At 44.4% G+C, this 27,855-nt stretch overlaps 1 long non-coding RNA gene across 3 annotated transcripts in view; it reads left to right on the plus strand.

The window, feature by feature from the left end:
• Nucleotides 1–17,931: 17,931 nt before the first annotated feature.
• Nucleotides 17,932–27,855, plus strand: part of LOC146210114 (uncharacterized) — a 30,753-nt gene continuing 20,829 nt past the window's right edge. For 2 of the 3 annotated variants that reach the window (XR_014708286.1, XR_014708284.1), the window contains exons 1-3: nucleotides 17,932–18,061; nucleotides 18,411–18,515; nucleotides 20,404–20,514. This is a non-coding gene — a long non-coding RNA (uncharacterized LOC146210114). Of the gene's footprint in view, nucleotides 18,062–18,410; nucleotides 18,516–20,403; nucleotides 20,515–22,862; nucleotides 24,183–27,855 lie in introns of those variants that run through there. The other variant, XR_014708285.1, reaches the window with a different exon arrangement.

Consider the following 27,855-nt stretch of genomic DNA (forward strand, 5'->3'; position numbering starts at 1 on the left):
TAAAGTAAAATTGTACAACAGCTGCTGTACCACGCAGAAAAAAAATTGATCATTTAGTGTATGATTAACTGACCATGAATAGCATCTTACTCAGAGTATGATGTGATATATATCTGGTTTAGCATCCCAAAATAATTACGGCTATGAGGAACACAATAGTTGAGGGCTCCGGTATAATTTCGACCATATGGGGTTCTTTTACATGCACTGACACCGCACGGTGCATGACGGCCTATTGTTTCGCCTCTATTAAAATGTCCCTGCTGTGGCTGGAACCAAATCTGCATCTTTGGGTTCAGCAGCCAAGCACTCTAACTACTGAGCCAGCACAACGGGGCCAAGTATCAAAATGCATGCCATTACATTTCTTTCTAGCCTGTGGTTTTCTTCACAGAACTAATGTATACAAGGAAAAGTAAACAGCAAGAAAACACTAGTTTTATTGCACATTATATTCACATTTCAGCAAACATTCTCTAGGAAAAAATTTCTCATAATGTTTTCATGGAAACCATGAACAAAACAAAACAATGCACTTACTCCACTCGAATTATTAATGGGCAAGGTTGCATCTATGCTACTACACTGTGCTTATCACAAAACCACAAGCCCCATCTGCTTTGGCCAATCACTTGATGGAACTAACGGAGACAGATGTCGCACACCACAGACTGGTCGTCTCGCAACATATCTCTGCATATGTTGCATTTCAATTTCATGCCTTTCCACTTAGTTTCAACTGTTGCCAGCATTACTAGTCACCCATCTTTTCTGAAATTCCTTTTTACGCTGTTGGGATCAGCATCCTTGTTAACGATGGTCTCTGGCATTTTAGATGCTATCATTTTCACATCTTCCTCATCTGGAAGAACGAAGGAAATGACAAGCTTTGAGCAGACAAAAAATTAGGGAGACTCCTAATCTCCACCTGTAAGGGTATGGTGTGCCAGCGTTAATGGTTCTTGTCTGCAGATCCCACTGTGGATTCTCGTTAATTTACATGCCCTTTGCTACAAACATTACTACTAATTCCTTAATTCATGTCTGTTATCTCAGATATACTCATTAGCATACGGTCGTAGGCTGCCCTGTTAGGTGATAGACAACCTGGCATAGACCTCTGTAAGCCTCAACCTTTCTTAATTGGAGCTGAAACGTTGAAGCTGAAATATTTCAAATATAACTTTGTAAGCTTGGCTTAACAGCTCCTGCCATGTCGTGTGGCCTCGTGACATTTGGCTCGTGGCACTTTTGGCTTGTGCACAGGGGTCATCTGTTAAACACTGGTTAACATGCATGAAAAATACATTTTCACACAAACTGGTGGCAAATGGTCAAGTAAGTGGTGCACTGCAGATTCTGAAATGTATACCTATATTCATGCAAGGATCGCATCATCACATAACATGATCAAGAGTTCTATCAGTACCTGTAGTTACATAGCATTTCAATGCCCATTAAAGGACCACCTCAGACAATGGTTGTTGTTATCTCAAGACCTGTTCTAACAGCGTACTGACGCCATTCCACTGAGCGATGGACATGTATATGCATACCCTAGATAGCTCATGATTGTGGATCTAATTTATTTCTATGACTTCCAAGGAGTTCCTGTCGTCAGAAACTTTATGAAATCGGGAAAGTAGTCTTGAAAGGTGATGAAAAGAAATAACCAGGTTACCTTGACGCAATGCTAAATTACAGAGGGTGAATATGCTGCATGAAGATACCAAGAAGCTTGTACAAAGAAAAGTGAGAGTGAAATGGCAGGATTTTTGAAACATTGAAATAAACTACAAACTATACTTGTCAAACCTGTCATTAAGGAATGGAAATCATGCAGTAATCAAAAACACAACATGGAGGACATTTTAGGTCATCTTCACAAAACACATACCCAAACCTCACACACAGCTTCATACTTATGAAAGAGGACAAACCAATATGCAAGGAGTGTGGAGATGAACTAACAATAAACCATATCTTACACATGCGCCAGAGTCGAGAAAAGAGGAAACATTTTGTACAATTTCCAACAGATCCATTTCCATCCCAGCATGATCCTAGGAGAGACGTGCAAATTTCCTGCATTTTTGGTTTCCTAAAATGTTCCTAAACAAGCTACATCCTAAAGAACATTTTAGTCATTACACACAAAATAAATACATTAAACCTTGTTCTTGGTGCATGGCAGCATTAGTCGCTTAGGCACCATAAAAATCAACACAATGCTGTAAGGTATACCTTGGTTAGCTATGTTATATGAGACAAGCTTTCGGCCTGGTGTGGTCCTTATTCACATGACAGCGCTGTCATGAGGGCCTATGTCCCAGCGATCGGAAAGTGACCTATTCCAATAATTTTACAAACTGAAGGTGATTGTACAGATTTCTAAAGACTGGAGTGCTCAACTGTTTTATCAACGTCCGCCTGCTTTGACAGCCTGGAGTGAAACTGTTGAAGAGAATACATTTTTGAACATTTAACGCGTTTCTGAAGGCGTTGCTTTCAATTACGGGGCCAACAAAATGCAGGTGAATGTCAAACGCCGCCTAGATAGGCTTTCTAGCAAGACAGCGGTGTAGCGTGGAAAATCGCTCCGCCGATCCATCGCTGGCGCCGCTGACTTGAAAGGCGAACTGTTCAAACTTATATAGCTACTGACCACACCTGAAACACTGAATTGCGCATGATCAAGGCAGAATTTCTCTAACACTGAGCACTGGTAGCTATCGATTTCGCGCCCAATATTGTGAAAATCTGTCCTCTCTTCGATCATTGATACGTCCACGGTTGAACATTTATGCGCCTCGGGGTAGGCCAGCCGTGGGAACATGGATGCGTGCTTGTAGCAACGATCGCTTGCATGGTACACTCTGCAAAATTCCAAGAGTCAGCTTCTTCAACGAAATGTGCAGCGCACATTTTCTACCGCGTACCTAAGCCCGGCGATGCATGCATATCGATCCCGATCGTTTCAAAGCTGCGCGGCCGTTCAGTCGGGTCACGCTAACCTCGAGCATGCGGGGGTTTAAACTACATGTACGCAAACTTCAGCGACAAGAAAAAGATGCAGCCTAAGCACTTTAGTCTAGTAATCCCCTATATACCAAAGAACATTGCTGTTCACAGGGAATTCGGATCATTCACGCTTCCGGCTTTCCGGTTGTGCACTCTTGCGGTGCGGTGCAGTAGGTCTTCACCTCGACGAGTCGATGTGCAGGCCTCTAGTAGATTCGGCATGTCTTCTGCCACGGCTCTGAGGTAGAATTTAAACGAAGAATTTAGCTAAAAACATCCTGTTTTCTCGGTCTGCATGTGAGGAACGAGCATAATGCCATTTCACATACATACTTTGGACTGCCGAATGTTCTGCACGGCGAGGTGTGTGTGTGTTGTGCCGGCGCTAGATCTTCAAAGGTCGATGCAGGACCTAAGACAGTGTAAATGCTAGGAATAGCTCGCTCGCATTACGGGCAAATCGAGGTGATAGTTTAGTGCGAAGCGAAAGCTACTCGTGAATGTGCGTATCGCGATGCCAGCTGGTGGAGCTGGTGCAGTACGTAGCATCGCCTGCAGCTATATGCGATATACGTTAGAACGGATGCACTCTTCGTAGCACCTCATCGAGAGTCGCGGCTAGCTGATATCATAGAGGATAAGATTCATTCACGCGTAGCACGCGGAATGTGGCCGCGTTCGACGTGCATATAGCCATGAGCCTGTATATCGACGTCCGCCGTATCTTTACGAGAATCGAATGGATCCGTCGGACGTACCTTTAGACACTTCGTTTAAGGCTAACTGCTTGGTGCGCGGTCAGAAACAGTACGAAGCCAGCATGTGCGTGGAGTGCGCGGGGAACTTCACAGTGCAGAAGAGCCCTCGGATATCTTCAGAAAATGCGCTAACGAAATGAAAACCGCCTTCTATGAAGTCAGCTTGGAGGTAAGTTTTATTCGGCCCTTTCGGCGTCTCTTCACCACATATGTAATTCATTTTTTTGTATGTAGTTGTTGGCAAACCCACGCAATATCACGGATGCCAGTTGCATCTGCAAGGCCGGGTGCCACTGTTAAAGATGCTATACATCGCTCTCGTATGATTTCCAAGGAAACCGAAAAAAAAAAAAAAAAAAAAAACTTGATTTTCGATTGCCTCCCGACGGTTTTTTTTTTAATAACTATTATGACACCCATAAACACAACAGCAGATAGAGCTGTTAGTTTAAAAGGACGTTTTCTCTTTGCGGGGAGCCATGAACGTGTGTCAAGTCAGAAAGCGCGCACTCCTGCAATGTGCTTCGCTCTCCATGTCGTGCTTCTACATCTTCTACGTACGTCAGGCTAGGCTTCCCAAAAGCGAGCGCCGAGAACAGCTGGAAACTATCATTAGGAAGTCGTTAGAAAAAAAAAAAAAAAGAAAAAGCTTCCGTTGGGCAGGAAGGCTCCGCACTCTCTACAACACAGGCCGTGTCCGAAGACCTGCCAGCGCTGGTTACAACAAATTTTAGTAGTTGTTACAGCGAGCTGGAGTTGGGTCCAAAAAAAAAAAAAAAATGACGCGTTTTTTTTGTGTGTGTGTGTGTGTGTTTTTCGCGTGCTGCGCGCTCAATACAAATCAGCGGTCGCTCGCGCATGCTTGAAAAAAACCTAGCGTGAAGTACTGTACAAAAAAAAAAAAAAAAAGTGGGAAATGCACAGCCGAAACGAAAAGCAATGGGTGCGATATGAGATTCGAAATGACTAAGTACAGGCCCTTATTTTAGTCGCTGTTTATTTTTTATTCTTACGGGGAACCAAGAAGAAATCGGAACACAGCGTTGGCGCTACCCACGGTTGCGGATCCAGACAGCCGCCTTTTACAGCGACGCCTCCCAGACGGCGCCACATGTTCGGCCAAAGCTGCAGCGCACCAGGCCCATACTACAGTGTTCTAGAATATTGTAGTGTGCTCACATGGCGGCGGCGCGTGACGCACTTCATGTCGACACCGGCAGATGGCGCGCTTCCCAGCGTAACCTGAAGCTAGACCGCGCGCCGAAGTAGAACGGGTACCGTTCACTGCTGGATTTGCCGAACGAAATGCGATATTCATGGCGTCTGATGCACGATACATCTTTTGCTGCATCTTACCAGTATGCAGTGACCTATGGGGCCGGGTAAGTTTTGCACCGCAGACAATGGCGAAGGGTGCCTTCAGAATGCGCAATGATATTTTGATAATATAACGGTAATGGTCGCCGCATTTTCGCAGTGAGAATACCACAGGGCCAATTTTAACGTAACCCTTTTTTTTTTTTTTACAACTACCATCGGCTGCGGAGATGCATGTTATTAAGCAGTGTTCTTCCCAAACTATGCGCGCGAAATTCGACATCAGCGCATTGCTGCTTCGAGAAGCTATTTATATGCATTGCGTCGCTCTAAACCCAACAGAACATGTAAAGGAAATAAACACAAGGCACTCTTATGTAATAACGTTTATTTTAAGACTTGGAACACGTGCAGCCGAAAAATCTGGCCGAATATTTACAAGTGGACATAATCCTACACCATGCAGACTAGGAACTTTTCGCGATCTTCTTGTGCATGGTCCTCTTTCTTTTTTCGTTTCTCTCTGAGTTAATGCCCTTTGTAAAAAAATGAAGCCGCGTTGTAAGGTAAAAGCTGATCACATTCTTGGCGAGCTCAGCTGAATGCTCAGTGCAACCAATGTTGCGCATGCATCTTGCCTTCACCAGGCTGAGCACATCTAAAATGCTATCGGTATGCAACTGTTTTTTGCTGAAGCATTCCGTGAACACATCCTCAAGAGTTTTCACAAAAGAAAACAGTGTGCTGTGCGGGTATAGAAGCCCGCCTCTGTCTCTGTATCGTATTAATGCAGCCAGCCCAAGACTCTCATCTTCAGATGACACGGTCAGAGCTTTCATGCATTCCTGGCACTTAGTTTTCATTATGCACTTCCTCGCGACGTATCCTGACACATAATAAGTTAAGCGAGAGTCGCTTCTCTCTATGTGTTCGTCATGATCCACTGAAGACAACATCGCTTCAGCATCTGGCAAGTTCCCCGAAGCAATGAGGGCATCCACCCGGTCCCACACATTGCTGGGGGGACCACCTGCACTGCTGTGCTCAGCATCAAGCAAAGCACTGAGTGCACATGGATCTGCATTGCCATATCTCACAGTTTTGACTAAACTATAGAATGACATTCAGTTCATTGTTATGAGAAACTGAGTGGGAGTTGGATGGTCATTACAGCCTAAGGCTGGTCTCACGATTCCAAACAAATTTTCGATAGGATCCTGACTAAGCCGAGATGTCATAAGATAGCATACCCTAAATTGTCTAGGTATGACAGTAGCTCTAGAGTGCTTGGGATTGTCACACGCAGACCATTCGCTGTTGACTCGCTTAAGAACCCTCCTGCTCCACCAGCGTGCTGCTCCCAAGACGTGATATAATTCAGAAAATCCGAGAGTGCTTTGGCTGATGAAGAATTGGGTCGCAGAGCTTCTGCCGGGAACCTAGAAGTCATGATGCTGATGAGCCGGTTGATCCTCCTGTGAAAACAATTTTCTCATATTATGAGTTCAGGTCCCTTGAGATACATGCCTTATATTTTAAGTTTTTATTTTTATTTTATATTTTAAACAAAGACGCCTTCGGCGCGTCTTTCACACGGCTGTAGCCAGTTCTGCACCCAGGAGCGAAGCAGTAATTTCGACGACGGCCAGGCATTTTTCACTGACATAGCACGCTAAAAAAGCGTGAGACACAAAAAGACCACACGGATTTAGCAGGCGATAGAGGACTAACTGATCAAAAGGGGCTGTGAAAAGCAAACCGTCGTTGCCGCTGCCGCGAAGCAAAAGAAGCGACTAGCGAGATCGTTCAGGTGACGCTGGCAGCAGCGCCCCTGGCGGGCGCCGGAGATATCGACACTGAGTGCTTCACGGCGGAGCGGCGCATGGATACGGCAGTGAGCCCACTGCCCCCTTCTAGAACACTGTACCCATACTTACGCGGACGCCGTCTACGAAACAAAGAAAGTGAAGAGAGTCAGCAAGCCACTGTAGTATGGGCAGCATGCCTTTCTTGCTACCCATGCCTTCCGAGACAAAAAAAAAACGTGCTACCAACCCATCAAAAACAGCATTGCTGCCTACCCACGCCTTCCTAGACAAAAAAAAAAAGTGTTACCAACCCATCAAAAACAGCACTCGCCATCTGTTTCAATATCGTAGCCGAGTGGCCGTGTGTAGCCGTGTTCCCAGGTGTTCCTTTCCACTTGTTATATTACTCCTTGAGCTTCGGCCTCGCGTACTGCTGTTCGTCGAGCGGCATGCTGTGATAGCACCGTCTCCGACCTGTGGACTCTGCAACGATAGTTCTGCAATGTGTGTCAGCCCGCCCTTGTCGATGGAACATGCCTGCAGTATGTTGCATATAGACCGTTTTATTTTATCATGGGCGCTGCCATTTTGTGTATGTGGCGCCATCTAGCGGCCGAGTTGTGAACAACCGCCATGCTGGTATGTGGGGTCCCATCCGCGGAACAGGCGACGAGTAGTGAAAATCGGTATTTTGGAGCTTTCGCGTGCAATGTTTTGCTTTCTGAAAGTACCTAGCAGAAAGGAAAAAAAAAATTTCAGTAGCAGCGAAGCTGTTCGGTCAGAAATTACAAAAAATTGGGGCCGTCTGCTGCGACCCGGTTGCAGTAGCGATGCTTCCTGCAACCGGGGGCCCGATCCTCGACATTCGCCTTTTCGGCCATGTTGTGACGTACCCGTGACGTGTAAATTGGGGCGGTGCTAAAACGCGTGTACACAGAAATTGATGACGAAATTTAAAAAACTGGGAAAAAAAGTGACAAAAAATTAACGCCGTCGTCTGCTACTTGGCGCCGATTACAAAAATGCCAACGCTGCGATGCCGAGAAGCTGAAGGGTCGGTGCGAACCGTGTTTACGCTGCAGGGTAAGGCTGAGGAGATAGTGAGATACTTACGTATACATTGCGGCTGTACTGTACTATTAGTTACGGTCGTTGCGACTGGTTGCGACCACAGTAAATCATAGTACACACGCTGTCGGACGTCCAGCAGCAGCTAGGCTGAACGAACGGCGGTACTCGACGCAAACCCCACAAACAGCCGGTCGTCAAGTGTGAGCGATGCCTCACTTGAGATGCCTGCATGTGGCTAGCTGTGCGTGTTTCATTTATGGACTTAGTCGCGCAGAGAAATCGGCGAGTATCAGGATTAAAGAATTTGTTTACGAATACTGAGAATTGGAAGCGCCCAACAGATTTTCGGGCTGCAGTTGCCTCTAGAGAAGAGACGCACCTGTCCGACGACAACGCTGGCCTTCTCAGGGTATCACTGTCGTTGGAAACTGCCGGCGGCAGCCCACCGTTTCCATCATGTTAGCAAGTCTGCTACGGCCGGGTATGCGTGTCGGCTTCAGTGGCGTAGCGTGCGGATATCGGCCCGGTGGAGCGGCGTAGTGAAAACACGCATAGTGGAGAGCTCGATTAGGCCATATATCTGGCGATCTTAGCATGCGCTGACATCGGACCACCTCGTGTTAATTCCATCGAAATGCGATCGTCGTAGCTGGGCTACGCACATATTGCGGGTCAGAGAGTCGAGCGTCTATAATCATTACTGAGCCATCGCGGCGGGGACGTTTTCACGCAGCCGCAAAAATAAGATAACATTTTCTGGCAGCAATGAAAATGCAATAAAAAGTGTATACCCAGATGCCCACTGGCAGCAACAGGTTAGCTTTCACGCTGATGGCATTTAATGTGCCCTGAATTAGACATAGCACGCTGTATGCACATTTCACCGCATGCAGAGTGTCACTGTGTTGTGGCAGATGTATTAATTACCTCGTTAAAATAAAATAAAAAAAAACTGTCGGTATTATTCTGCTTGGTTTCTGAGCATGTTGCATAAAAACATTTTATAAAAGTAGCAACACTGCTCGTCTGATGCGGGTGCACATCACACCACAATGTCACAAGAGAAACCTAGTTCCTTGCTACTGTTTACCAGTTTTTCACTTACAATAGCATCCGGCACTTTCTTTCAGTGCAGCAAGATTCCTCAGAGGAGAGAAGGGTGATGAGGTCGGCTAGAGAAATGCCTTCACATATACTATTTGACGATCAGGAAGTGAAGGAACAGACATGAAGAGTGAATATGATATATGATGCCTAATTACAATGAGCTAGATGCAGTATGGAAACCATTTTCTTGAAGCAATTGTCAATTGAATGTAGCATTCATGCACACATTAACCAGTGCACATGCTACACAAAGCCCGAACCTGTCTCTGAGTGAAGCAAGGGAGCCAAAGGGGAAAACAAGCGTGACTTTAAGGACACCGTAAGTAAAAAAGTAACAGCAGCAAAAAAGAAAAACAGAAGCATGCACGGGGACAATATTAGACAAAAAGAGGCATGAATTGCAAGGCTGATGTGGCCTGCAGCACATTAGGGTGGTGTTCTGGATTTTTTGACAAAGGTTCATTAATGCCAGGTGATAATACTATGATTTGTATTGGCTTTGCCATCCCCTGTGTGCTCTTCCAGCAATGCATAATGTCCAACGTGCAACTGTCTAACATCCACTCTCTACACTCTGACTCAAAAACATGCTCAAATGAACCTCACCTGAATACGGGCATAAATATGGGAACTTTTTCGACATTCTGATTGCATATCATTGGAAAACTAAACGTGATTTAAATGAGCGTATGATTTGCAGCTAGTGTGTCTTGTATGCATGGTTTTTCCAACAGGTTGCAGTATAGCTTCTGTCCTTTATTTTGGTAAAACATGCACACTTTAAGAGACCTGCTACTCACGTAACACATTCCCTGTAGCTTTAAACAGCTCTTCGTTGATTAACAATTGATGTATCATTTGCTTTCGGTACTTTTTGGCATTTTTTTTTACATGCACCTGACATGAAGCCTTGCTTATAAGAAAACTGAAAATTACAATATACAAAACAATACAAAATTTATTTACAGCACTGCACACTCTACAATACACAGCCTAAAATGAAAGGCTGTCACACATTCAAGTAATTACAGTATTGTACTTGTACAGCTCATCGCCATATCTGAAAGGTGGCACGGCCTTGGAGACCAAAGAAGAGAAATTAGTTATACAAAGCAAGGGAACACAAGATAGGGTCAAAAACCCATTCTCCAAGTGTTTGGCCCAAGATAACCCCAGCACCAGCAAAGCAAGCACCCACTGTTTTACCAAAGAGTACCCAACACCACTGAGGATTGGTCCCCAAATGCTCAAACCACTAGGCTGCAACTACAGTCAAGGGATGCTATGCGTTCCGCAGTATTACCAGTATCAAAGATTATGGAACTCAACGTCATTTAAATGGTAGTCGGCACCTGGAACAGAGCAAGTATTCCCTGATTCTGTTATGGGCAGGGCAAAGGTAGTTATAGTGTGTGTAAGAATGATTTTATCTGTGCATAAATGCCTGCCACACCTAGAATGTTCCCTTTATGCAGTCTACCAAAAAGCAGAAATGTTTGTCTCAGGAAGACAAGCCTTAAGCATTATTTCAGCAAGTCACTCAATGTGACAGCTATCAGGCAAACCGGCACAGCACTTGAAAACTTCATGCTCTAAAAACAATTGTGGGGACACGCAAGCTCAGCATTTACCGCTATGACACAACAGCTTTTATGGCTCCTGTCTGCAGACTCTCATTCGTGTGAATCGACTTTGCTACTGCTAACACCTAGCATTTATTCTATGATACATATCAGTGGCATATGCCTGTAAGTTATCCAATTATGTGGAAGACCACTTGTCTAGATACCTATAAAGCCCACTCTAACCAAGCTGTACGGATGCGTTTCCATGGCCTAAGGGTTGCCTGTCTTATTACCCAAAGATCCTGCAAGGTTTATCACCTCACACATTCATCTCAAAGGTGAAGCCAGAGACATCACACTGAGTACTCGGCCATGTCACCTGTCTGAAATGTGCCCAAGGTTTTCCCCTCACAACGTCACATTTTGTGCAGAAAAGAGGCTTTAACGTTGCTGCATCAAAAAAAAAGCAAGAAGCCAATAGCTGAACATCTATGCTACATTAGGCTCTGCTGGCTCGCAAGACATTTGACCACAGTGCCAACGGCCAAGTTATAGATGTAGCTGTGGCAGAGGCTGTACCACAGAAACAACAGACGAATGTGGTCAAGATAAAATGAAATTGCTTTGTTCACAAATTCTTCAATACATCATGAAAAAGAATGGCTCATTTATGGATAGTATGACGTCTACTGTGTTCAATAGGATTGTACCTTCAGGAAGTTATCTTTTGAATGCAATCTTAAGAATATATTGTATTGTTCAATTCAGGCTGTACACATAGCATACGTGCAAAATATGGAACACATTCTGAGGGTTAAATGCAGAGAGGATTGCTGAAGCTGATATAATAGGAAAGCATAGGGATACTAGATAACGTAGAAAACACATGTGACAATACGATAGGTGTAAGTGAAACTAGTGCAGCTGTCACTTATGAGAGCAAAAAGTTATACAACTCAGTACTAGCACAATGGTACAAAATGTTGAAAAGTGATGATGAAACACAAGTTTCCTTGAAAGTGCTTCTACATAAATGAAATGAAAGTGATTGGCATAAAATTTATGCCCCTTCCTTAAAATTCTCAATTTAAAGCTCACAAAGAACAAGAAGATAAGGCTACAAAAGCAACTAACAGAAAAAAAGTAATGAAGCAGTTATACACAGCTCCAATCATTCGATAAACATCTCGAGTGATGAAGCCATGCTCCAGTGGCTTAGAGCATGAATATGTGAGCTTTACCAACCCTCTTTTAACATATGTGAGTGCCGGAGGGCATGTGGCAGCAGCAAGAATGTGTCAAGAAGCAACTGGCCCAGATAGCAGCCTCATAATAGGGGTACGAAAGGTCTACACACAACGCTATCATGGAGGGAGATATTTTATGGAACAAGACATGTAGCAATGCACAAATTTTGTAGAGCTGCAGTCAAAAATTTATGAAGGACAATCTTATCAAAAAGTTTTTATTTCATTCCTGCGCTTGTGCATCATTATTGTGACTATGGGTTATATAGTGAAACATGAAATGTCAAGCAATTTATCTTGTACACAAATGAATGCATTCTTTCCCCTGCAAAGCCACCTTCAAGAACTTTTGCCAGTGGGTGCACATGCACATCAATATCACCTAGTTACAAAACAGAGAAGTCAATAGTTGCCTTTGTGAAAAAACTGAAGAATACAAAAATGTTCATTGATAGCCGAGCCACACAAATGATGCAGAGGTTAAGGGGGGACACGGGTCTTGAGGACCAAAAAATCGCGAAAAAATCACTTTTTAGAAAATGTGATTTGCGAAATCAGTAGCTCTTTATCTACCTATCTGCTAAGTTTTTCATCTCTAGGGTCGGTATTTTAGTCACAATGCCAATTTATATAATCGATGTCGCCCAAATTTGGGCCGAAAACGACCCCCGAAACAACCATTTTCCGCGAGGCGTAGCTCCCATTTTGTGCGCGGCACCGTAGCCATCTTGGTCTCATTCGAAAGAGCCGCCTTTCGTTTTCAAATTGCCGCCTCTGCTGTTTACATTCGCCCATTGGTCGCATAAAAAATAGCAAAAAAGAAAACGTGGCATTTGCAATCCCATTGGCTTTCGGGGTGCACGTGACGATAAGGCGTCCCCGCATTGGTGGAGCTGGCTGACGGCGTCTGCTCGGCGCGCCCGAGCCGCGGGGAGACGGCGGAGACGTGACGCCGGCCGCGCTTGGTTCCGAACCGCGAGGTGCGTTCATGGCAAGAATTTGTGAAAAAAGTAAAAAAAAATAGTTGAATAATCATCTCAAGTGATGCCCTGCCCCGGCTGTGCGCGCTCAGGCCGACGGAAATCGTGCGCCGAACGATCGTGTGTACGAGCATGGCTATGGTACGAGCCTGAAGTAGGCCTAGCGTGTTCCCCAGCACGGGGGACTGCTACTGCCAGCGGTCGCACCCGCCGCGACAGTGATAACGCAGGCCGCAGATAAGCAGAAAGATAAGCTCAAAACAGGAAAAGCGCGCCAACTCCAGCAACGAAGCGGTAGACGGATTGTGTTCGTAACGATGACGGCAGCGCGGCGGACAGTCCGCTTGGCGATGCGGAGTTAACGATCGTCAGATCTAAACAGTTTGCCGAGATTGGCGAAGCGTAAGACATACGGCGGCGATATTGGCATTTAAAAAAGTGAACGGGGATAAGGAATCGCCGTCAAAACTTATTCTCCAATGCGTAAACTGCGGGACACGTAGTCTTCGTAGAGCTCGCCGCGCGTTTGCGCCGATCGGACCTCGTTCATAGTCCTTAGGGAATTCACTTGCTACCAGTGCAATGCAGAGCACTGGGAAGCAGCAAACAGCTCCAAATTACATTTCTTTTCCGCAATAAACGTTACTCACCGCGGTCTTGATGCGAGGACGTAGCAAAACGACGTACGTAAAAAAAAAAGAAAAAAAAAACGAAAAAGTGACAACTGAATGTGCTGCAACTGCAAATCAAAATGAAAGAGGCGACACTTGGACGTTGGAAAGCAAAGAGACTACATTCCTGGAGGTTTATAGCCATTTTAAATTGTAAACGTGTGCATTGCACCAGTGAATGTCTGAGATCAGAGAGGAAGCGTGCTTCCTCTGCAGCTTTTCAGACTGCAGCAAAACGAAAGCAGAAGGGCAAACCCAATGCAGATTACTGTCCAGGAGCCTTCTAGGCCACAGTGGCCTTCATTTCTACAGTTTTTGTTTGATTAAATTAGTGTTTGACATTGCAATTCGTTTTTTCCATTTTTCTCAAAATGAAAATTTTGCCTACCCTTCTATTTTGCGGGTGGCATTGTGGCTCTCCTACTCGTTAGATTGTGATGATTTTTTTTTTTACTGGCTCGTGAGTGTTAAAGGAACACAATAAAGCTATTATACAAGGTCTCAACTGCATGAAAAATTTTTAAACATAAGAGGATGTAGAAAGGAGGTGGTTGCACTTGTGAAGCTGTAACTTAAAACTTCCATAACTTTGGCTTGTAGTAAGGCAGGAGCACAAAACTTGTTTTATTGTGTTCCTTAGACATTCAGGAACAGATCCATGTGCATTTTAGCAATTTCCCTTCAGTAGATATTTTTACAAGCTTCCCGCAAGTCTGGAACAGCAAAGTTGCTGTATCTACTCAGCAAATTTATGTAGAAGAAAACTAACAACATATTTGAAACCAGCACAAGAATTTACATAAGCCCTGCAAATTTCGTACTGATAGGACAAATATTAAGAAAATTTTGCTCAAGACCCATGTCCCCCCCAGGTTATCTGGGATCTTGGTTAACATCACTACAAAGCATCAGTAATTGCAGTGCAAAATGAAACTGGCAAATTTTGCAAAAGTGGAATCTAAAATTGCCAAAATGGGTTGACAAGTTCGCGGGGGCCTCATTTTCCGTGCATACAACAATGAAAGACAATGACCACCAAATAGATGCACAAATTATCCTTGGGAAAACTAGCTGATTGCTGTTCATCTACATTCAGCATATGAAGGAAGCAATAGAAAACAAGCATAAAGGCAACCAAATACAAAGAAGCACAGCTCGCTTCACTCTGCAGTTTGTGGAAAAACACAGTGGGCACCTCATGTTTCACCCTAGTAGCACACAAGATAGGTGTAACGAAATGGACTCTGCTATGGTAAACGACTGCAGACACATCCACCAGGGTGCACGTATGTCAAATATTCTCACTGAAGTAGTACATCGCAGACTGCCTGCTTGCCACAAACACCAAAGTGAATTGTGAACTGTTGCTGCCCGCATGTCCTACTCAGAATGGCACTTCTGGAGGTAGAAGGAGAACGTTTTTGTACCTTCCTGTGTTTCATTGACATGAAGCACTTAATAAAATGCACACTGAGTTTAAGCAGAACACAAAAAAGCAAAGTATACAACAAAGAATGACAGCTCTCAGCAAGGGCCACAGCACTTGTAGAATACACTCAGTATGTCTACAGATGGTAGACAAAAAATTATAGCACCAAGGAAAGGTTTGGTTTGGTTTGTGGGGTTTAACGTCCCAAAGCGACTCAGACTATGAGAGACGTCGTAGTGGAGGGCTCCGGAAATTTCGACCACCTGGGGTTCTAACACCGCACTAATGTGCACTAACATCGCACAGCACATGGGCGCCTTGCTTTTCACCTCCATCGAAAAGCGGCCGCCGAGGCCGGGATTCGATCCCGCGTCTTTGGGAACAATAGTCGAGCGCCGTAACCACTGCGCCACCCCAAAGCTGAACTTGGTTCTTGCACATGCTATCAACAAAATGTACACCAAAGAGATGGTTATATCTCAAAACCACAGAAAAAATTAAGACTTGGACGGCTTTTCAGCAGTATGCTATCGAACATGAAGCAGTAAGAATGTGCACATTGATCACTTGTGGCATATATCAAAATCATGACAGCGAGTGAAAATCTCAAGTGCAGGTGATCAAGTTGTTCCTGTCCGAGTTAATATAAATGTTGCACGTCCTCTTCCTTGTACTTGTTGATGTTCCTGCTGCGATTACCATTTGCAGGTGGCGTCAATGTCATGTGATCTGCACACACTACAAGCTGTAACGATCTTCAAAAAGAGCTGTCCATCTGCATAGCACTTCACATATGATGTGGCCGTCCAGGGACAAGGCGTGGCCTCCCAGATTATACAAGCCTAGCAGAGAGGTTAATGATGTTGAATATGGCCCCAGGACTTCTCGCCCACATGATGACTCGGATCAGAAGTGCTGCAACGGCTGCACAAGGTCCACACGATCACCTGCAAATGTTTAGTGCCTAAATTATATGCAAATAAAATATCAAACACGCATGGCACAGGAACATTCAAAATCATCAAAGCTGCAAGCTATGCTGCGGTAAAGTGTAATCTATGAATGCAAGAAATGGTCAGTGCAAAACCTAAACCTAAGTGAAGTGAACCAATGTATCTTTCCCACTCCCCTTTTTAATGCCTTCGGGCCCTGAGGGTATATGAATAAATGAATAAATGAATAAACCATTTCCGTAACAGGTAAAGACGGCTTGGTAGCGGAAATTTTATTGTGACGGCTAACTTTTTCTTTCTTTCTTTTTTTTTTTTTTGCAATTAAAGGAACGACTTATATCAGGCGATTTCACTTGTTTTTCCTTTCTCGGTCGTCGAAACCATTAACCCAGAAATCTTGACAACTACAAGCACACTCAATTTTTATTTTTTTTTTTAAGTTCGTGCAGTGTAGAGAAGTTGAAGAAAATTATAATGCGTCGTAGAAATATGCAGCTAAAAGCAACGCAAAATGCTGATTAAAAATATCGGATTCGCCGCATGCGTCCTGTGAGTATATTTCCCGCCTGCGTACAACTTGAATGCGAATGACGCTGTATGAACAGTCACCTTTACAGGTTTTCCTACTGCACTTACCTCTGTGATGCTCGACGTGATGCACCATTTCCAGCAGATTGACTGCGTTGCCTACCCATCGAGAAGCCCGACACATTCCGGGAGCTCGTCGCTCGGCCGAACGAATACATTTCGTGCCATCCAACATCAGAGGCGTTCACCACTGGCGATCACACCCGAAACACCAGTAGCTCAACAGTTCAACACTCCAAGCGCAGGGGCAGGGCAATTCTCGCCTCGGAGCTTGCAAAGCCGCCACACTACACTCCTTGTCAGATGACTGATCTGACTATACTGGCGAGCTATCTTTCAAGACAATTTGACAGCATTGCTGTGCTGCAGCAAATCCTCGATCACTACTTGTAGACGACGAACGGCACGAAGACCACTCATAAGCGTACAAGTTCTTTCTTTCCTCCATGTAAGCTATAGTGAACTAGAATATATATTCTAGTTCACTATAATGTAAGCGTACCTCCCTTCATGCCTCCCTCCATGGCCGCCGCCATTGCTGGGTTATCATAACCGCGCAGACCAATGATTTCTTACCATGGGAAGAAAGGGTTTGAAATAAGAAAGCAGTTAGCGTCGTCACGCGGCCGCACGCTTCTGTCCCCATTAGAGATTGTCTCAAGCGTCCTTTATTTCATACGCGCTCATAATTTGCCTTTGTATTGCGTTTAAAAAGCCATGCAAGGTGTATATAAAGTTATCCTTTTACTTTTAATAACAAGCTAAGAAACTACGGCAGGCTAACGGCTGCATAAATCAGCTTGCCTGTCGCCATAGTCTCATTAGCATAATTCGGGCACCTCGCCACTCGGCGAAATTATAGCGGCCAAACGTCAGCATTTTCGGTAATGACGGCACATCACTTACGTCATGACGCGTCAATTTGACGTAATCTAAATATGCTTGCGTACCACGTGTTTCACGTGACATAGCTCCAGCCAATCAAATTTGAGTATCCGCTCCTTCAGCATAGAGTTAATACAAAGACTCTAGAGGGAAAGCTGCCCGTTCACCCAATGCATTCGAGGGGGTGACCGCGGGGAGCGGCTAAAACTCGCCATGAATAATGCCAGTGTTGCCTGGATTTTTGCTGGACAGCCGCCCTGAATCCCTAGCAATCCCTAGGTCGGATTGTCCCTAGTTGGGGGCACGGCGACCTGCCGGTCGCCACCGCGCGATCTTGATAAGCTGCGCATGCGCGAAAAGAAAGAAGGTAGGCGAGGAGGATTTGTTTGTAATCTGGCGGATGTGACGTAACAAATTGCCTATTGTTGTTTTTTGCTTGCGTGTACTCTCGAACCCAGACGCTTTTTTTTTATCGCCGCCTCCGCAGCCGCAGGTGCCCTTTTTTTTTTTTTTTTTTTTTCCCCTTTTCAATTTTGGCGCGCAGTGGTACAAGCAAGCGGGAGGCTTGTTCGCGCCGCGTTGTTTCAAAATGGCCGGACTGGAATGGATTCTGCAAATTAGATTGGGTGGCACGCATCCCTGCTGCTTTCTCCAAACTTTCGTGAGTACTGCGAAATACAGCGCAAAGCACGTGTTGCATTCCGTACTTGCCTCGCCAACCCATTGCACCGCTGCCCTCTCGTTACAAATTGTTTGGAATTTTTTTTCTGCATCGACGCTCTATTGTTTAGCGATCTCAATTATTTTTCTGTAATCTTGCTATGAGTCTATTTATCAGTGACTTCAAGTGAAGTGTAGAGGAACTAAGGAGCCCTTTTTCGTGCGCTTAAAAGTAGTCCCGGCGGCTCGCACGAAAGGGCTTTCCTTTTGTAGTTCATTTTCGAATACGCCTCCGTTTGGCCCCGGCTAGCCCTGTCCCAGCAAGAGCAACCATTTCTGTTTCCTTTCAGTATGTACCGAAATAATCTTGATGCACGGCGATTGTGAGATCTTGGCTTCGTCGCAGCTTCTGCTCATGGCCTCTCCCGATGGTATGCCTTGTGCCTCATGAAAAGGTGAGTAGCACTTGAGTGCACCCGCTTGTAAAAATATGTGCTGGCAAAAACCGGTTGCTCCACAAGGGTGCTGATATATGTAATCAAACTCACCTTATTTATGAAGATAGTCCACAGCATGACTTTGATGTGGCCAGGGCATGAATTTCGATCAGCACCGCCACAGCCAAAGCAATAAAAAGCGGGGGAGTATCGAAATTAATTGTGGCCCAACAGCGAAAAAAATACAGAGACCAAGAAATAAACGAAACGAGACACACGAATAGCGCTGAACTTACAGCTGATTTTTTTTTTATTGGGAAGAATCACATCATATATACGCACACAGAGAAACAGCGCACATGCGCAACGTCAACGACCTCAAGTTTTGGTAAAAAGAAAAAAAAAAAAGCATTTAAAAGCACGAGTGCATCGGCCCACTGTGCAGCATATTCATTTCCCGAGGAGATAATGTGACAAAAGGCGTACTCACGCTCCCTTTACTTTTTCTGATGTGAAAAGCTTCTCTAGTGCACTGGTAAGAATGAACATCACTGTCATCAAAAAATGACGTGCATTCGCACATGGATCAGTGCTTCGCTAGGTTAGCTTCTTTCTTTTTCAGCGAATTAGCGTGCTCCATGAGCCGCACTTTAATGCATTGCACAGTCTGGCCTATGTAGGACAGAGGGATTTGATATACTATGCCAGTCTTACAAGGAACATATCTATTTTCATGATTTATGTTGCGCACATTTCTTCTGCCCCCTCGTGCATTCTTTGAACCGCGGCTCCCACTCTTTCTAGTTTGTTAGGAGAAGGAAACAGAACGTTTACATTATGCTTGCTTCCTACTCTTTTAATTCGGTGCAACAGCGTGTGTACATATGGCATGACTACTACATACCTTTCTTCTTCCTTCCTCCGAACACCTTTCCCGCCCTCACATGCTTGAAGACAATTTTAGCGCGCAGAGGACTTTGTCTGCACTCGAGACGAGAACTGAGTTCAGGAAACCAGCTTCCCTGCATTTGTCCGCCTGAGTTAAGAGACTGGACATCATTTTATGATGACAAGATTTCTTCACTGCCATGCCTAAGCATCCCGTAACAATACTACTTTTTACGAGCTTTGAATGAAAGGACCTGTAATTCAGAAGGGGCTTTTCACTCCTAGGTGAATACTGCCAACAGACATGGTGGGGTTGGAACTTTAAATCGAGAAATTGTAAGGCTGTTTCTTGGGGGACTTCATGCGTGAGCCTTAGTCCCGACCCATTACGTGCAAAAACATCAAGAACATTTGACACAAATTCAGGATTCACAGAGCTAGCTAGCACCAGAAAATCCTCCACGAAACGGAAAATGTGCATGCAGCAACTGGCTAAATCATTCTCAACTTTCATATCAACCCTGCTTAGATAAATGTCGCTGAGGATGGGAGCTACCTTGGCACCTATGCACACACCAGATTTTTGCGTATAAAGTCGACCATCTCACTCAACAAACGTGTTACTCAGGTAGTAAGATAACATTTCCAAAAAGGATCCGGTTAAGGTTCCACACTCATTTTGGAACCAGCATTCATCATTGTCCCCCGTAATACATTGCTGAACATACTGGATGAGTGTGGAAGAGATTACACAAATCAACCACATCTACGCTAAAACCAGCACTGTATACCAAGCTCTCATTTTGGTGCAAATCAGCAACTGCCTCAGAATTAGGAACGAGAAATGGATCCTTTGCTCGAAGTGACGACAAATGTTTGCAAAGATAGTAGACACAACCAACTGCCATGAATTGCGGAATTCATACTTTCATTCATTATACTTTCTATGTTGTAACAAAATCCTTCACATCTTACCTTTCCCAGGAGTGGGCATTTATTGCATTGTTCTGATTTCCAGGTCCTTCCCTGTCTTTGGTGCGTGTGCTGAAACAGGATCCTTTGGAGGCAACCTGGGGCTTTCTTCTGTGCTTTTGATTCTGCCTTAGTTTCCATCGGATAGCTGTGGCTGGTACGTGTGGGCAAAGGCGTTTCATATTTGCAGACCAGCATATATATGGTCTAGTGCTTGTCAAGGCAATTTTTTTTGGTACAAAGTGTGATGCTGCTGCAGTTCCACACAAAAAAAAAATGTTTCTACAATTTTTAGACAGCTTACCTTCAAGTTCTTCGATTTTGTAATGGTGTATATATGGTATGCTACCACTGTTTTTTTTTTTTTTTTTCCTGTCATGCTAATGCATCAAGGATAATGCTAGGCTGTTATGGCTAGCATGATCTGCTAAGGTAAAAGTGCTGGTTTCATTCCGCACCAACTGATACAGGTTGTGGGCTTGACCATCCTCAATTTCTTTTTAAAAAATCATAGCAAATTGTATTGCTATGAGGAATATTATCCCAGCTTGTTTTTGGCGAAAAAATATTTTCTGCCCGTGACCACCATCTTAAAGGAGTATAGACGCCAAATTTTGGTGGCATTTTTGTAAGACATTCCTGTATACGGATCGCCAAGTGGTTTTTGCCTACGACTGCTAAATAATTTTCAGTTCAATTTTCTTTTCTCCCCAATTTCGGTTTCAACAGCTGAGAAATGGCTGTGACATCACAATCAAGTCCAAGCCATGCACAGCATGAAAAAGCCGCAGTATAATCTCCAGCTCTTCAATTGTTGCGATTCCTGTTCTTGAGGCAGGCTGGCTTCAGCGTTGCAGTGAATTTAAACATCACAGGATATCACAATTTTTTTTCACCCGTCACGTCACCTAGACTTAACTTTGGCGTCACAGCCATCACACAGCTTTTGAAACCGAAACGGATGAGGAAAGAAATTCAATGATAAATTGTTTAGCGGTCATAGGTGGATATCACCTGGTGCTTTCTGTACAGTAATACCTTGCACATCATTACAGCTAATTAAACACGAACCCAAACATTAGGTGTCTATAGGTCTCCGCCATGTTTAAAACAAACAAAGCAATCAAAGTGGCGTGGCAGTCGTCTATGGCCCCAGAGCAGGCGGAAAGCACGGGAGCGGCACTGTGGTGCCACCCCACTGCTGTGGCCATACTTGCCAAGAGCGTGTTATTGTGATATGCAGGCACCTTTTTGGCAGATAAAATACCCACGCGCTGTGTGAGTACAAAAGCAATACTTGGAAAAACTTCACGTACACAGCATGCATCGCCTTGTCCTGCACACCGTACCAGACCAAGAGCGGGTTCAAAGCGCACGAGCGAAGTTGTTGCTGCCTTGAAAATGAGTAGCGTTGATTGATATCTATTTGCTATTTGCCCAGCACATTAGCCGCAGAATGCGTCGAGAATTGTAAAGCTTTGGGTGCATACAACAACTTTCAGTCGGGTAAGTGGAATGTGATTTTTCTCGCTCGTAAACAGCACACACAAACCAGGTAGGAAGTATTCCGCTCAAAACATCATTGCATTCTCGGATGATTCTTCATACCGAGCACCAAATGAGCGTTGTTGGTAAGCATGGCAACAGTAGCAAGGGCATTGTGCCTTGGCACCGTACAGGTTTGCTTATCCTTGCATTATTTCTTTAAATCACCACGCTGCATGCCTATCTGTTGAGTTCGTGAGAGGTTATTGGTGTCAGCGTTTATAATTTCTTCATGGGTATTCAAGCTTTTAGCTTGCATTACAAGCTGCAGCGTCCACATGCAGGTTCCGTAGTTAGGGCTACCCAGTTCAGTCCAGGCCGCCGTGACCACGTTTCTATGTAGGATAAACTCTGAATGCGACAGTGTGCCATGCAGTACATAGTTGATGTAAAGATCCTCAAAATCTGAAACAGGGGCCCATATGTCACTCGGGACGCTCGACCCCACAACTCGCATTCAAAATTAGCTGCAGTGAATACCACTCAAACCTCTCGGTATAATAAAATTCATCTCCAATTGAGCAAATCAGTGGCTGTCAGCACACGCACATTTCATCACAAAATTTAAAATAATTTGAGGTGAACAAAGCTAATGTTAGCCATACAATATAACCACGGAGGAGTGCAATACTGATCGCATGCGCAGCAGCTCACTATGCACATAATACTAGAAAGTGAAAAAAAAATTTGCTTCAGGAATTGCTTACATTATAAACAGGTCTACGCATTAATATACTGGCTGCCTCGTCAACATTTTACGTGCACTCACAAAATACCATTACGCGTCATAAAGAAGGCCAAACTCGAGTTATTCATGGCCTTTGAGCCCATAACCGCTCTGGCGTAAAGGTGTCGGTATCCAGCCTTTGCGCCACACTGCGATGGCCCACTGTTTACGGCGACCTTCGCCCATAAGAAACCTGTGCAAGCTTACTAAACTTTGCGTTCTTTGCCTTCCAGCACATGCCACGGTGATGCAACTAGTCAGCATGGTGCTTTGTTTTTTATTTTTTCGGCTGCAGCAAACCATCGCACAATCACAATAGGCGAAAGCAACTGAAGCATTGTTTTTCCTACCACGCGAAAGTCTGTAATTACGACAGCGCCACCGCATCTTCATGACGTAGCCAGAGTGAAGGTGGTCTATACTCCTTTAAGCTTGCAAGTAATAGCAAAACCTAGTCACACAGATAAATTTGTAAAAAAATTAACTTTTTGATGCATCACTATAAACAAAAATTTTCATATTAATAAAATGCATTGTTCTTTTGATGTGCAGGAAATAAACAAACTCTGCCTTATATTTGTTCAAATATAAATCATAAAATATGGTACAAAAAGCTGAAATTTTGAAATGTTTGTCAAATTTTATATTCTTATGGTCTAGGCACTAGACTAGAGTGCCTGGGTTCGAATCTGACTGCCGGCAGCTGCGTTTCGATGGATGCAAAGCGGAGAGGCATCTGTGTGCTGTGCGATGTCAATGCATGTTAAAGATCCCCAGGTGGTCAAAATTACTCCGTAGCCCTCCACTATGGGGCCTCTCTCTTTCCGCTTTCGCTCCCATCTTCCGTCCCTTGTAGCGTGATTCAGGTGTCCACGGGAAAACTTTTCCTTTCCTGTAAACCAATTATTACTATTATAGTACTCAATCTATTTCTCCAACTTTTTTAGAAGACAAAAAACCTATAAAAGAGATCAAACAACTTAAGCTGCACCTGCGAAAACATTATAAAAGAGATCAAACAATGTAAGGTGCACCTGCAAAAGTATTCTAAATCAGAGAAAATTACCTTATTGAGGTTTGAGGTTTATTCCTCCGTCAGTTATGTAATGAAGTGGCCCTATTAAAGATATGAAAAATACTAGTTTGCACAGAGCCATTCATTGCCATTTAATACTGAAAGTTAATTCAGGGTGCTTTTAAGTGAGAAAATAATTTCTCAAGTTGAGCCTTTGCAGGCAACCACGGTGTTGCTCTGTGCCTGCTCATCGCAGCAGCCCACTTTCTGCTGGCTGCGAACTAGCAGTCCACTGCTTGAGTGCAATGGTGCTTTAGGCCTGGGCACTGTCAGCTTTAAATGTGCAAATTTTTTGCAGTTATATATGTGTATTGTAAAGAAGAAGTTCTGATTAAGCGGACAGATAGCCAAGAAGGAGGAAGAGGAAGTGCTTTTGCGGACCAGCTGACTCAAAAGTTAAGCCACCACCGCTCCGGTTCTTCTCGCTACCAGTGCCCGCTACCAGTGCCTGGATCCCCACTTAACACTTGGTGGAGGTGCGGGGTAATATATATATATATATATATATATATATATATATATATATATATATATTGCATGACACAGTACCATTCAATGGCATTTATTTTTTAGAGCTTAATCTAATTTGTGCTTTAGATGAAAAAAAAAAACATTTCCATTCAGCGATCGCTTTGAACCCTGGCGTTGCTCTGTGCTTGCTCTTCACTGCAATGGATGCTGGAGCTGACGTCAAGGAGACATGTAACAACACCTTGTGGGGGTTCTCACGGGACTCGGGCTCTGTGCTCAGAACGGAACGCCTAAAGTCCCTTGATAATTTGAAAGTAGCGACACTCTCCTCCGCGCCGCGCTTTCCTCCTCGATTCTCCTCGCGCGGCGGCGGCGAGCGCTGCGCACGACACGCTTTTTCCCCCTGACGCCCGCCGGCCGGCCGCAGCAGTGAGTGAAGCGCGAGCTTTTGGGCCAGGTCTGCGCTCCAGGAGTGCACAAAATTTTTGAAAAATTGCGAGAAAAGCATTGAGAATGCCGATAGTAAAGTTCATGAATTGATTGGTTTCTTCTTAGAACTGTTTGAATGGGGAATACTGATAAACAAAGCTTTCAGACACTTTTTAAGTCTCATGATAAGGTTTTACTTTGTGCACTTAATCTAGTACTGCCTCTGACTTTGTGTTTGTTTTTTTTCGAGCGTGAAATCTGTCACCGCGGTAAAACTTCAGAAAACGATCCAGGCTGGTGCTTTGAACTTCAAGATTAGAGAAGGTTAAAGCAGGACTTAGTCTATTTCGCTACTGTCAAGCTATCTCTCTAAGCATAGTATATGTCACGTGATCAACCATGAGATTGGATTATTGGTTAATTGTACATGTATTTCAATCAATTACTGGGCCAAATTAATTGATATTTAGTAAATTGCAATTAAAATCTAAATTTTAGCTGCAACACCGAACCGTATACCGTTGGAAAGCTTAGGCCAAGTGTAATGGCACTGTGCTAGTTAGCGATCCGCGATAATCTGCGTTCATTAGCTAATTTTGTATAAAATCAAATTTTGAGCTGTTCCTTGCTGCTTCGAGGCAAGGAACAGGTTTGCCACGGCAGTCTTGATATGATGCTGATGGAGGAATTAAATAATTTTATGAGTACGTGGCCCCTCTCTGACTTCGCGTGTGGTTAAAAGACAGCAGGGTACACTGGCAGAAGTGGTGGGCCCTATTGCCGATACACTGAAGTTCTGGGGCAAGCATGCTGTGGTCTCATGCGCTGTGTAAAAGAGCTTGATTTCATTGAACGCAACAATCAAATAAAAAAATTACAAGGTGCACATAGGTCTTCAACGTGCGGAAATGAGAAAGCATATAACTGCCAATTCATTAACTATCGCTATCCTATCTATCACTATATCTACTAATGCCAGAGACCTATCGTAACTGTCACTATCCGCAACGAACACTATCACCTTACTATCCGGGCCTATTACTATAATTTACTATTATTATCCGTAACAGTCACCATCATTACCTATCACTATTCATAACCATCACTATTTAATCTGATGCCGTCCCATGACCCATTGATATACTTCAATTTTCATTGACTTACGTTGTCAGTCATATCTCTATTATCTCATAATATCTGACGAGACAACTATACATTGACTTTTAATTCTTATACTTTCTTGTTTTCTCATAAATGGAGGTGGGAAAAGAGCAAGCCACAGAAATAACAGTCATATCTCTATTATCTCATAATATCTGACGAGACAACTGTACATTGATTTTTAATTCTTATACTTTCTTGTTTTCTCATAAATGGAGGTGGGAAAAGAGCAAGCCACAGAAATAACTGACTACTATCAGCGCGAGGTTCATGTCTCTGTCGAGGAGGCTTCCTTTACTTCAGGACAGGTCGGTGAGAGAAAATTGATGGAACTGCGTTCGGTCTGTTTTTTTTTTTTTCGAGTTCGTGTTATATTGGCGGCTCAAGCTGGTCTTCAGTGAAATGTAGCTAGAACATAGAGCGATGAGATAATTACCCAGGCTAGGTGAAAAAAAAAAATCTTGCATACAATTGAAATGAGTAATATGTAACAGTGTTGAGAATTGTTGCTCGCAAAATGTTCCCCTATTTTTACATAATAACTATAATCATCATTGATTGTTTAAGTTTCGTAAATACATAAAATTGATGCAATAATTCCGGCTGATTTGACATCGATGGGATAACTTTTCTCGCAATAAATGAATACGCGGAATCGCGCTTTTAGAGCTCCAGCTTTCAAAGCGAAGGTAACCTGCCAACGCCTAGTAGTCATGGTCAAAGTGAAGCGTGCTTGATCATATGAACAGCTCCTGCACATTGGCCGTATCCCTGATAAAACGAACGCATATTTTTTAACCCACGCGTGCGTCGAAGCATGGCAAGACACATTCAAGAATTGAAAAAAAAAAATGCCATACGACCTAACTAGTGCAGATTACCCGCAGTACCTCGGGTTTACTTGCCAAAGAGTTTTTCAGGGCCAGCATTCATTGCTCCCTAGTAACCGACGCACACTACAAGTAAAAGCTGGAAAGGCTAGCTCCTCTACAAGCCCGAATTTTGATTTTTAGTGAAGGAGGCCAGGGATCCTAGCATAATCGCGACAAATGCAATCGAGAGACTGTAATTTTCCAGTTATTTCTGACAGCAAAAAGCAGATTATAGCGCCCTGTTTCTGACTGTACAGAAGTCGAAGCGTGTTAAATGATGGAGCCTTGGAGCCTCGCAGAATATTCAGCATGCTGCAGAGGACAACCTTATTTTTATACAATGAACATGCTGCCGCCGCAAAAATATTGAGCAGCAAGCAGGAATAAAAAACGCAGCGTCAGGTGACGCGTTATTACGGGTAGTGAGAAAGGCACTCGACGTCGCAAACAACTCTGTTGTTTCTAGGAATAAACGTCTTTCGACTAATCTTGTGAATCCATTGACTCGTGCGCAAGCCGTCACGCTTGCCTTGAGATATCATGAATACCGCATAACCATCTTCAGGTCGCTTGCTGCAGTTGTACGCACAACAGCACGGCATAGAGCTTGCACGCTGCAATAAAAGCACAGCGCGCTATATTCGCTCGCCGAGACTAGGGGAAAAATGGCGCGAAGGAAAAAGAAAACACAAGGAAAACGCCGGACGCGCGTCGGTTTCCAATGGCAACGGCAGGGAGACCAATCGTCGCTCAGGAAATCGAGCGGAGAGCCGGCCTTCAGCGAAGGGGCGCGCAAGGGGCGAGGAGGAGGCGAGGAGGTAGCGCGGCGGCGGCAAAGTTCAATCGTTGGCGTAACTTTCAAAGTATCAAGGGGCTTTAGGAACGCCCCGCCGCTAGCTCTGACCACATCCGTGGCAGGGAAGAACGGAACACTGAGGCAGAGCCACCGGGCTGGGCTGTTTATTGGGTGTGCCCAATTTTTATCCTTGGTCATAGCAGCATCCGCGGGCTCTGGCGTCGCGGCGTCGTCTCCCCCCCCCGATGAGATGCTGTGCATCGATATTAGAGGGTAGGGGGAAGGAGGGGCCGCCCGGCACGCTACGCCAGGTCTCTCGCCCCTGCCCTCTCCGCCACTGCTTCAGGGGAAGGAAAGAGATGAGGTATCCCCGTGAGGCAGACAGAGCCGTGTCGTGCAAGCGTGGGTAATCTTAAATTCCC

The sequence above is a fragment of the Amblyomma maculatum genome, chromosome 1 (genome assembly GCF_055883805.1).
Source record: "Amblyomma maculatum isolate TAMU_Amacu chromosome 1, ASM5588380v1, whole genome shotgun sequence".
NCBI lineage: Eukaryota > Metazoa > Arthropoda > Arachnida > Ixodida > Ixodidae > Amblyomma > Amblyomma maculatum.